Source organism: Camellia sinensis, chromosome 2 (assembly GCF_055761805.1).
Source record: "Camellia sinensis isolate YWXY chromosome 2, ASM5576180v1, whole genome shotgun sequence".
Taxonomy (NCBI): domain Eukaryota; kingdom Viridiplantae; phylum Streptophyta; class Magnoliopsida; order Ericales; family Theaceae; genus Camellia; species Camellia sinensis.
In genome coordinates this window covers 141,267,465-141,280,708 of record NC_138962.1, presented here as the reverse complement: position 1 = coordinate 141,280,708, position 13,244 = coordinate 141,267,465, and the positions used below count along the sequence as shown (strand labels likewise).

General features: G+C 33.0%; 1 pseudogene; it reads left to right on the top strand.

The window, feature by feature from the left end:
- The first annotated feature begins 11,341 nt into the window (after nt 1–11,341).
- On the top strand, nt 11,342–13,074 carry LOC145819096 (uncharacterized; annotated as a pseudogene).
- Nucleotides 13,075–13,244: the final 170 nt, after the last annotated feature.

The following is a 13,244-nucleotide window of genomic DNA, read 5'->3' as shown; positions in this document are numbered from 1 at the left end:
AAAATTTTGGAATGAAAGGAATATTATAAATTATTGTTGAGTAATGTTATACACATGGAATATTTATTTGTCTTTTACAAGTTGATGTGTAATTATTATTAGTTAATTTTCTTTAATTTTATTAAATATTAAAATATTGTTAATGTAAATTACTAAATTTATTTTTGCAATATTTTTGTAAATAGGTAACATTTGTTGTGATCCAGTGGGAAATCATTGGCCATTTCACTCCATTTCGGTGTCTCCTAGTTTTAGAATAGAATGTAAAGCCTTCCGATTTTGTTGCATAAAGTTGACATGGGTTGCGATTAATATCTATTTAGAAATAAAAATAGAAAAAAAAGAGAAGATTTGTTTGAAAGCTTGCATAGAGAGAGAGAGAGAGAGAGAGAGAGAGGATGGGGCGTAAAGTAATACATTCACGTGTAATTCACGAAGAATTTTAAGAAAAAATCTTCTTATTTGGTTACAGATTTTAAATTTTCTTTTAAGAAAATTTTATTAGTAGTCTTTTATTTTATTTTTTATCATCGCAAAATATTAGTATGTTTTAAAAAATTAAAGACTAAAATAACTTGAATCTCTTATTTTGTCATTTTCTTTAAATTCATTTATATTAATATTTTGGAAATATAAAAATGGTATTATTAAAAGATAGTTTTGAAAAGGTAATATTTTTAAAATGTAATAATTGTACTAATAAAAAAAATTAAATTCTCAAAAGATACTAAAATTTTGGAATGAAAGGAATATTATTAATTATTGTTGAGTAATGTCATACACATGGAATATTGATTTATCTTTTACAAGTTGATGTGTAATTATTATTTGTTAATTTCCGTTAATTTTATTATATATTAAAATATTATTAATTTAAATTACTAAATTTATTTGTGCAATATTTTTATGAATAGGTAACATTTGATGTGATCCCGCTGGAAATCATCGGTCATTTCTCTCAATTTCTGTGTCTCCTAGTTTTAGAATAGAATTTAAAGCCGTCGATTTTTTTGCATAAAGTCAACATGGGTAGCGATTAATATATATTTAAAAAAAAAGAAGATTTATTTGAAAGCTTGCATATAGAGAGAGTGAGAGGGTGGGGCTTAAAGTAATACGTTCACGTGTAATTCATGAAGAATTTTATGAAAAAATCATTTTATTTGGTTTCAGTTTTTAGAATTTTCTTTTTAGAAAATTTTATTTGTAGTCTTTTATTTTATTTTTTATCATCTCAAAATATTAGTTTATTTTAAAAAAATTAAAGACTAAAATAACTTGAATTTCTTATTTTGTCATTTTCTTTAAATTCATTAATTTTAATATTTTGGAAATATAATAATGGTACTATTAAAAGATAATTTTGAAAAGTTAATATATTTTAAATGTAATAATTGTACTATTAAAAAAATTAAATTCTCAAAAGAGACTAAAATTTTGGAATGAAAGGAATATTATTAATTATTGTTGAGTAATGTTATACACATGGAATATTTATTTATCTTTTACAAGTTGATGTTTAATTATTATTAGTTAATTTCTGTTAATTTTATTAAATATTAAAATATTATTAATGTAAATTAATAAATTTATTTGTGCAATATTTTTATGAATAGGTAACATTTGATGTGATGTTGCTGGAAATCATCGGCCATTTCTGTGTCTCCTAGTTTTAGAATAGAATGTAAAGACTGTCGATTTTTTTTTTTGCATAAAGTTGACATGGGTTGCGATTAATATACATTTGAAAAAAAAAGGAAAAAAAAATAGAAGGCTTGTTTGAAAGCTTTTTTAGATTTGGTGCATTTTATTTTATATTTAAAATTAGGAGGAATCTCCTCTTGCTTAGATTTTGAATTAGAGAGTGTTATTTGGGCCTGTGAAACTCATCACGTATCTCGTTTTGATAATCTAAATTGTTCATTTTGTTGAATCACACAAATAATTAGGTCAATCCGATGACTATAACTTGTTCAATTTATCGTATTTTTGACAATTTTTTTTTTTATGTTTTTAAAAATAAATCATAATTTTTTTAGTTAAAAATGAGATAAATTGAACAAGTTATAATTATCGAATCGATTTACTTTTGTATGAATGAAATACACAAAATATCTGATAATTTTTGAGCAAGTTATAGTTAGATCATTGAAACAGGGGTTTGTGTGAGTCCCACGAGCCCAAATAGTGACATAAAATCCAAAATTTGGGAATCTTCCTCCTTAAAATTAATAATTTAAAAGTAGAAATTAACAGCTCTCTTTAACTGATTTTTGTAAATTATTATTTTTAATTAATTTAAATTACTTTTACTTAATAAATTATAACTAAAAATTATACCAAATAATCTACTACAAACTTTTAAAAATAAATAAATAACTCAGATACACTTTGACAAACAATCTTCCATTTACAGAACAGAACAAATATAAAAATATAAATAACTCAGATGCACTTTACCAAACAATCTTCCATTTATAGAGCAAAACAAATATACCATTGACAATTGATATTTGGTGTTCTTGATGCACTATATAGCGGTGCTCTCATGTCTTTTGTTAATTTTTCAATTATTTAATATAAAATCATAAATTCTACCCAGCCAATTAGAATTTCTGAGACACGTATTCTAGGTTACCAAAAGAGGAGTAAAAAAAACTAACCACCACCCAACAAGAGAACTCATAACCAATACTAGAAGGAAAAAATATATGGTGACAAACGTATCCACACAAGAGCTTTGAGCAAAGTTTAGGCATGTCCTCTGTAGATTACCTGCAGGTTCTTGCCATTATCGTCATCAATGTCAATTACAAATTCATCATTCAATCCCAAGATCAAACTGACAATGCTCCTAACTTTGGAGATTTTTGGGACTCATTGACCAGTCTCATTTCAGAAAAAATCAGCTAGGATAAAGACAGGAAAGGAAAAGGAAAAGAAAAATGATTCTTTGTCCTCCACTTCATCCACTCTAATCTACTTTACAGCAGTGTCGACAGAAGGTGACAAATACAGAATATTTACTTTCGGCAAAAGGAAAAAGCTTTGTCGGCCATCCAGTATCAATCACACAGCTATCCATTTAGCTGTCCATTACAGGACAAAGAAGATAAGGGGCACTATCAGAAGAGGATTAGGACGATCAACTCCACCCATTTAGGACACGCCACCTGTGCTCCTCAGCCTTATCTTATCTTTTTAATTTTTGTATATAAGGGATGTCTCACTCTTGTTGAAAGCATGAATGAACAATTTTAGTTTTCAGTTTTATATGTGTGAACTCTCTTCTCCTCCAGTGTGTACTCTCTCTCTCTCTCTCTCCTCATATGCAATGTAATATTAAGCTCTGATTGTAAGTATTTCTTACTCCTTACTTACATTAATGTATGCCTATTGATAGACTTGTAGAATTAAATGCTTTATTAGAATTTTATAAATCTCGTTATAATTATTGGTTGGCTGTTGATAATCGCCGATTACAGACTGTACGGTTAATCCATTTACGGAATTTTATCATTTTGGTAGAATGTACAGAAAAACAAATACAGGAGCAAATCTAGTTGTTGGCTGTGGCCAATCGGTCACCGCCCTCTTTACAGTAAATTCATGAGACCATATATGGCATAATTTAGATTTTGATATAACAATAATACGAATAGTAATATTCCTAGATTTTTGCTTAGTCGAGGGTAGATTAGTGTTAGGTTGAGTGGGACATCACCCAAGTCGTGTAGAGGTAAACTGTTAGCAGTGATTGCGGTCAAGTTGTGTCCTCGTATGTCATTGACAGACGTGCTTAGCTTTAACCCTGTGTCAAGTACCTCAATTGGTATCAGAGCCATGTTTATTGTTGTCGATATTATATTATATTTCTTTTAAATTAAACATATATGGTCCCAGTACAACCAGATGAGTACTGTACCTTCAGAAGTAGCAAATACAGTATTCAATACAGTAGCTTCTACATCAGAAGCCAAAGAGGTAGTAGCCTACCAGGATGTAAAGGAAGCCCTAGATAAATGGACTATCCCTAGAGTCAAACCTAATACTATCTATAAGATAGGAATATTTGACTTTTCCAGCAAAAAAATAATTAAAACATTTGAACATGCAGCTTCTATACAGAATGACGATGAGATAATGTATCTCTTACACATACAGGATTTATACCTATTTTTACAAAAATACAAGTATGTCCATATAGAACTTGTTCAGATAGCTTTTAAACCTTTGACCCTTCTTGGGCAAAATATTAGTATCCAGTGTACCCTTCGGGATGGTAGATGCTTAGATTGGAGAGCATCTCTTATGGGAGCCATTGAAACTAGTCTTTCCCACGGTCCAGTATATTTTAATATATATCCAAACTTAAGCATAGCACTCACTGATGCTAATCTATCAAAAGTTTTAGAACTTAGAGTGTTATCCCATGGATATACGTATCTTCCAGGATCACCACCATTTACAGTTATCTCCAAAATTTATTTAAAGGTTTTAACAACTTTAAACCCTTACATATGGAAACAGAGTGAATTAGGACACACAGTCTTAATAGATACTAATCTTTTCAGTAGTCAAGTTGCTGTGCCAAAAATGATACCTTGGCAGAATATTACTTTTCCAAAAAGATGGCATATTCCCAATGCTGTTCCAGCCAGACCTATCATCAGACAATCATTGGATGATGTCATACAGACTCAAGGCGGTAACATATACCTCACCTTCAATAGGCCACATCGGCTATTGTCCAGAAGCATATCGAGTACTAGTTATAGAACTGCTCCATCTTATAGAGTAGATCAACCTCAATCTTCCAGACAGTCTACCCCCTAAACCCGTAGAGTCGGTTTTACAAGGAATGCCTTCCAAACCACATAGTGATACCAACCCTGACAATACTACAGATCCAGTAGTTCAGGGAATCCAATTTTCAGAAAATCAAATACCACATGGTGTTTATGAATCCAGAAGGCCTTATAGTCCTACAGCGAGCGATATGAATTTTGAAATTTAATGGATTTTACACCGGGAAGTGAAAATCATAAAATCCTAAACTAGAATTTTTTACAAGAAAAATGCAAAGAATTTAGAAAATGGTATTTTGAAAACTATAGAGAATTACAGTTACAACAGCTTAAAATACAGTATTATGCTCATCTAGAGCAACACCAGAAACTTCAATCTTTTCCTTTATGGTATAAGGAAAACATAATGGTTCCAGAATCACAAATTAATGTTCTTGAAAATATACATAAAACTTGGGTAACAACAGATGGCCAAAGTATTACTTTTGTCCATCCACCTCCCCAATCATTGGAACTCAAGCCTAGTGGAATTATAAGTTCAAATAAACCACTAGTTATTACAACCTTTGTTGAAACTCCTAAATGTCTAGGATTAAGGGAACAATTACAGGTTAAAGATATTATACCCTTAATCAAACAACACAATTATACGAATCTTTTTTGCCAAATAGCAGGAAAACAATTAATTAAATTAGATGAAGCTGTTATGCAAATCAAAGATAATTATATTATCCAGCAAAAATCAGAGAACTTAATTCCAGTAACTATAAAACCACCTTTGGATGTGACAAAATTCAAACTTAAATCATCCAAACAAGATATAGAATTTATGGATACTCTTATCAATAGTATACAAAATCTTAAAATAGGAGAATCCTTAACGTCTCAAATAAATATGTTATCCAGACAAAATCTCCAGAATAGTAGAGAAGACCAAAATCTTACTCTTTCTCAAATTAAAGAAATTGAAAGCAATTTTCAAGATAATCATCCAGTTTCCATCAATAAAATGCATTATGGGAACTCCAGTAAAACAACACCCAGTAGGTATTATTATCCCAAACCTACTCTAATGGATATTCTTTATGAAGAAGATTTCCTCCAGACACAAAAATCTTATCTTGGAAAAACCATTTATGAATGGAATATAGATAGTCTTTCTGAATACCAGATATTTGAATTGTTGCATCAAATGATTATGTATTCAACAATTTGCAAACAGAATGATAACGATGGCCATGAAATCGCCAGATTTTTGGTCAACGGTTTTACAAGAATCCTTAAAGGATGGTGGGATAATATCATCACTGAAACCCAATAGATTGAAATTTTAAGTGCATATAAAAGGGTTACAGAACCCATTACAAGAAATGTTCAAACAGAACAAGATGCAGTTTACACTCTTATCAATACCATTTTACATCACTTTGTTGGTGCATCTACTGATGGTATTGAAGATAGAACTAGAGAACTTTTACAGAATCTTAGATGCCCTTCTTTATTCCATTTTCGATGGATAAAGATGTCTTCATGATGAGGGTTGTTAGACGTTCAGACGCTAATTGTGATCATTGGAAAGCCAAATTTATCGATGGCCTTCCAACTCTCTTTGCTGAGAGAATTAGAAAAAAAATTACGGGATAAATATAGCAAAATGTCTATTCCCTATTTAGAATATACCTATGGCCAACTCATAAGATTGGTCGCAGAAAAAGGTCTTGCTTTATGTAATGATCTTAAATTACAGAATCAAGTGAAAAAACAAAGTCATAATGAATTAGGTGAATTTTGTGAACAATTTGCCTATGACACTAAAATCTAGTATCTATCCAAACATAAAAATAAAAAACATAAATATGGAAAATCTTCAAAGTTTTATTCCAAAAAATCCAGAAAATACAAACTATCTAAACAAATTGTCCAGCAACCACAGCCTCCTAAATCTAAAGGCAAACATAAAACTTCTTACAAAAAGAAAGATAAGTCCACAGTTAAATGTTTTAAATGTGGCCAAACAGGACATTATGCTAATTGTTGCAAAGCTAAAATTCAACAAAAATTAAATGAACTAGCTTTGGACGATGAAATTCAGCTACAAATCCTTCAAATGCTTTCTGAAGATTCCAGCATAAGCTCAAGTTCAGATAATGAACTTGCTACATTATATACTTCCAACTCTGACTCAGAATCTGACTCCTCTCCAGAAATTTGTTTCTGCAAACATAATATTAATCAAATTTCAGAAGAAGCTAACTATAGGAAAACAATAGTTGAAATGAATGGACTTGATATTAGTAGCCCTAGTATCAATGTCCTTACAAAAAGTGAGCAAAATATGTTAAACATTGCTGACCAGATAAGTAATCCAAAAATGAAATTAAAATATCTAGAACTCTATTATCAACAACAGAAGAAGGAAGAAATCGGTCTTCCTCCTAAACATTACAGTATGAAAGAAGTTTATAAAAGAATTCAGAATACAACTGAAGAAAAACCAATAACTATCCAGGATCTTAAGATGGAAGGAAATGCTTTAAAAGTAAAATTAAGCATTTACAAAAAAATTCACCAAAAAAAAAAAAAAGCATTTACAAACAGCAAATATAGCTATCAATGCTGAAATTAAAAAAATTAATACTTGGACGTGTTAAAAGGGCACAAAACCTTTTTAATTGATTTTTCTCCTAGAATGATAAATATCAAGGGCCAAAGATAACTCCAATACTTTTTCTTTCTTTCTTTCTTCTACTTCTTCTTCTTTTCTATGAGGTCTTTATTTTCTTCTTTCACTTTTTGCATTTTGAAATTTTAAAATAATTTTCACTTGCTTTTTTTTGGTTAATTGTATACACTTGTGAGCAAAAGAAATGTGTCCCATGTATCACCAAGTTCCATTAGGCGATGGGTGCGCTGGTAGTCTTCAAACCATATCCTGTGCAAGGAATGCCCTACTATCAGAGTTATCTAGGAAATGGCCCATTTTATCAGCCACCTTATCCACCAGTGGAGGATTCTCGATTCAATGTTGGTTATGGAGCAGGACAGAAAAAACACACCATGGATAGTAAAGACAACAATATTGAATCAGAAGCATGGGAGATGAATGCCACCAAAACAAGGTCACATGGTGATTCGGAGTTGGAGAGCGAAGCTTCACAAAGCTGGGGACCACAAAAGAAGGACGGAAGATCAGGTAAAAAGAAATCAGGCATGGTTGTTATTTAGAACATCAATTACATCACTTCAAGAGGGAAGAATTCTTCAGGCAATGAATCCCAATCAGTTTCTGACTCTGAAACTGACAAGGAAGCTGGAGATTTTCAGGTCAGTGCTCCAGATAGGATGCACAAGAACTCGTTGTCCTCAAAAAGAAAACGAGGTCATGGATACAACCCTACTTTGGACTATGAAATGCAGGCTCATGTTGAAGATGCTGCTTCATTGGATAATAGAAATAAGAAAGTTGTAGTAGATATCAAGCAAGGGTCCAAGAAGTTAGACAAGGATCAGAAGTCAAAAGTCGCTCCAGATGCTTTAGATAAGAAGACTGTGGGACCAATAAGAAAAGGGAAAAACTTCAAAAAAGAGTCCTTTGGATGATGCACGAGCTTGTGCTGAAAAACTAAGAGCTTTCAAAGCTGATCTCCAGAAAATGAAGAAAGAGAAGGTACATTGCTTATCACACTCCAACACTCTACAACACAGTGAGAAGATTAGTACTAAAACTCCTTATGATACTTGCGATATCACATCATGGGTTTGAAAAAGAGAAACAGCCTCCCCATTAACCCTTTGCAAACCCCATAGTGGCAGGAGCCCCTTTCACTGGGCTGCCCTTTAGCTTTAGCTTCATGTTCTTATAGTTACTGTGCAATTTTTCATTTGGCAGCTTAGCATGTTTGGCATTCCAATGGACTTCTTATATCTTCAAGTTGTTTTTTTTACCGGAAGAGAAAGATCGCAAGCGACTGGTAGCTTTGAAGATGGAGAGGGAATAGAGAATTGCAGCAAAAGGCAGTTCGAATGCTCAGTTGGCATCCTCACAGAAACCCCCGAAAACAATTACCAACAAAACTTGCGCTAAGCTCTGTCAAAGGAATAAAGTTCAGTGATTCAGAGCCGGGATCATCATCTCCTCTACAGAGATCTAAGATAAGAATTGCTTCAACTGGATCCAGTGAATCTCATAAAGCCTCTAAAAGAAACAAATCAAGTAATGGAAGCCACTTTCCAGGGAATAGGTCGACTAGATCAGTTTCATCATTACTAGAGCCAAGGAAAGAGAACAGTGATGTCACTCCAAATCCAAAGGTTCCCATGAATCCAAAGACTATCTGAGCCTAAAATAGTTAGCAGTCCTTATGTTGCTCCAGTGAAGTCACGACGTGCTGAATTAGTATCAAAGCCAAAGCTTTCAAATGAACTTGAGAGGAAAGACATATCTGCTATTATAAACCTTGATAAAAGCAAGGCTGCAACACTTCCTGAACTTAAGATCAGAACATCTAAAGTGCCTTTGGATGTAGGCCGGAACTCATCTTAACCAGCAAAATAAAGATAAATGTATAACAATACCAGAATCAAACACTAAAAAAGATGAACCTGAAATTGAAAGAAATTTTCAAGATAATCATCCAGTTTCCATCAATAAAATGCATTATGGGAACTCCAGGAAAACAACACACAGTAGGTATTATTATCCCAAACCTACTCTAATGGATATTCTTTACGAAGAAGATTTCCTCCAGAGACAAAAATCTTATCATGGAAAAACCATTTATGAATGGAATATTGATAATCTTTCTGAATACCAGATATTTGAATTGTTGCATCAAATGATTATGTATTCAACAATTTGCAAACAAAATGATAACGATGGCCATGAAATCGCCAGATTTTTGGTCAACGATTTTACAAGAATCCATAAAGGATGGTGGGATAATATCATCACTAAAACCCAACAGATTGAAATTTTAAGTGCATATAAAAGGGTTACATAACCCATTACAAGAAATGTTCAAACAGAACAAGATGCAGTTTACACTCTTATCAATACCATTTTACATTACTTTGTTGGTGCCTCTACTGATGGTGTGGAAGATAGAAGTAGAGAACTTTTACAGAATCTTAGATGCCCTTCTTTATCCCATTTTCAATGGTATAAAGATGTCTTCATGATGAGGGTTGTTAGACGTTCAGACGCTAATTGTGATCATTCGAAAGCCAAATTTATCGATGGCCTTCCAACTCTCTTTGCTGAGAGAATTAGAAAAAAAATGACGGGATAAACATAGCAAAATGTCTATTCCCTATTCAGAATATACTTATGGCCAACTCATAAGATTGGTCGCAGAAAATGGTCTTGGTTTATGTAATGATCTTAAATTACAGAATCAAGTGAAAAAACAAAGTCATAATGAATTAGGTGAATTTTGTGAACAATTTGCCTATGACACTAAAATCTAGTATCTATCCAAACATAAAAATAAAAAACATAAATATGGAAAATCTTCAAAGTTTTATTCCAAAAAATCCAGAAAATACAAATCATCTAAACAAATTGTCCAGCAACCACAGCCTCCTAAATCTAAAGGCAAACATTAAACTTCTTACAAAAAGAAAGATAAGTCCACAGTTAAATGTTTTAAATGTGGCCAAACAGGACATTATGCTAATTGTTGCAAAGCTAAAATTCAACAAAAATTAAATGAACTAGCTTTGGACGATGAAATTCAGCTACAAATCCTTCAAATGCTTTCTGAAGATTCCAGCATAAGCTCAAGTTCAGATAATTAACTTGCTGCATTATATTCTTCCAACTCTGACTCAGAATCTGACTCCTCTCCAGAAATTTGTTTTTGCAAACATAATATTAATCAAATTTCAAAATAAGCTAACTATAGGAAAACAATAGTTGAAATGAATGGACTTGATATTAGTAGCCCTAGTATCAATGTCCTTAGAAAAAGTGAGCCAAATATGTTAAACATTGCTGACCAGATAAGTAATCCAAAAATGAAATTAAAATATCTAGAACTCTATTATCAACAACAAAAGAAGGAAGAAATCGGTCTTCCTCCTAAACATTACAGTATGAAAGAAGTTTATAAAAGAATTCAGAATACAACTGAAGAAAAACCAATAACTATCCAGGATCTTAAGATGGAAGGAAATGCATTTAAAGTAAAATTAAGCATTTACAAAAAAATTCACCAAAAAAAAAAAAAAGCATTTACAAACAGCAAATATAACTATCAATGCTGATATTAAAAAAATTAATAGTTGGATGTGTTAAAAGGGCACAAAACCTTTTTAATTGATTTATCTCCTAGAATGATAAATATCAAGGGCCAAAGATAACTCCAATACTTTTTCTTTCTTTCATTCTTTCTTCTTCTTCTTCTTCTTCTTCTTCTTTTCTATGAGGTCTTTATTTTCTTCTTTCACTTTTTACGTTTTGAAATTTCAAAATAATTTTCACTTGCTTTTTCTTGGTTAACTGTATACACTTGTGCGTAGAAGAAATGTGTCCCATGGATCACCAATTTCCAGTAGGCCAACAAGTATATTTTCAAGGTCCGTTTCCGTGTCCTATGTTTCCTTCCTGGCCAGTACAATCCCTATCTGGAGTGCTGCCAGTCTTCTAACCATATCCTATGCAAGGAATGCCCTACTACCAGAGTTATCTAGGAAATGGACCATTTTATCAGCCACCTTATCCACCAGTGGAGGATTCTCGATTCAATGTTGGTTATGGAGCAGGACAGAAAAAACACACCATGGATAGTAAAGGCAACAATGTTGAATCAGAAGCATGGGAGATGGATGCCACCAAAACAAGGTCACATGGTGATTCGGAGTTGGAGAGCGAAGCTTCACAAAGCTGTGGACCACAAAAGAAAGCCGGAAGATCAGGTAAAAAGAAATCAGGCATGGTTGTTATTCAGAACATCAATTACATCACTTCAAGAGGGAAGAATTCTTCAGGCAATGAATCCCAACCAGTTTCTAACTCTGAAACTGACAAGGAAGCTGGAGATTTTAGGGACAGTGCTCCAGATAGGATGCACAAGAACTCGTTGTCCTCAAAAAGAAAACGAGGTCATGGATACAACCCTACTTTGGACTATGAAATGCAGGCTCATGTTGAAGATGCTGCTTCATTGGATAATAGAAATAAGGAAGTCGTAGTAGATATCAAGCAAGGGTCCAAGAAATTAGACAAGGATCTGCAGTCAAAAGTCGCTCCTGATACTTTAGATAAGAAGACTGTGGGACCAATAAGAAAAGGGAAAAACTTCAAAAAAGAGTCCTTTGGATGATGCATGAGCTCGTGCTGAAAAACTAAGAGCTTTCAAAGCTGATCTCCAGAAAATGAAGAAAGAGAAGGTACATTGCTTATTACACTTCAACACACTACAACACAGTAAGAAGATTAGTAGCAAAACTCCTTATGATACTTGCGATATCACATCATGGGTTTGAAAAAGAGAAACAGCCTCCCCATTAACCCTTTGCAAACCCCACAGTGGCAGGAGTCCCATTCACTGGGCTGCCCTTTAGCTTTAGCTTCATGTTCTTATAGTTACAGTGCAATTTTTCTTTTGGCAGCTTAGCATGTTTAGCATTCCAATGGACTTCTTATATCTTCAAGTTGTTTTTTTTTACCGGAAGAGAAAGATCGCAAGCGACTGGAAGATTTGAAGATGGAGAGGGAAAAGAGAATTGCAGCAAAAGGTTGTTCGACTGCTCAGTTGGCATCCTCACAGAAAACCCCGAAAACAATTGCCAACAAAACTTGCGCTAAGCTCTGTCAAAGGAATAAAGTTCAGTGATTCAGAGCCGGGATCATCATCTCCTCTACAGAGATCTAACATTAGAATTTCTTCAACTGGATCCAGTGAATCTCATAAAGCCTCTAAAAGCAACAAATCAAGTAATGGAAGCCACTTTCCAGGGAATAGGTCAACTAGATCAGTTTCATCATTACCAGAGCCAAGGAAAGAGAACAGTGATGTCACTCCAGATCCAAAGGTTCCCATGAATCCAAAGACTATCTGAGCCTAAAATAATTAGCGGCCCTTATGTTGCTCCAGTGAAGTCACGACGTGCTGAATTAGTATCAAAGCCAAAGCTTTCAAATGAACTTGAGAGGAAAGACATATCTGCTATTATAACCCTTGATAAAAGCATGGCTGCAACACTTCCTGAACTTAAGATCAGAACATCTAAAGCGCCTTGGGATGTAGGCCGGAACTCAGCTTAACCAGCAAAATAAAGATAAAGGTATAACAATACAAGAATCAAACACTAAAAAAGATGAACCTGAAATTGAAAGCAATTTTCAAGATAATCATCCAGTTTCCATCAATAAAATGCATTATGGGAACTCCAGTAAAACAACACCTAGTAGGTATTATTATCCCAAACCTACTC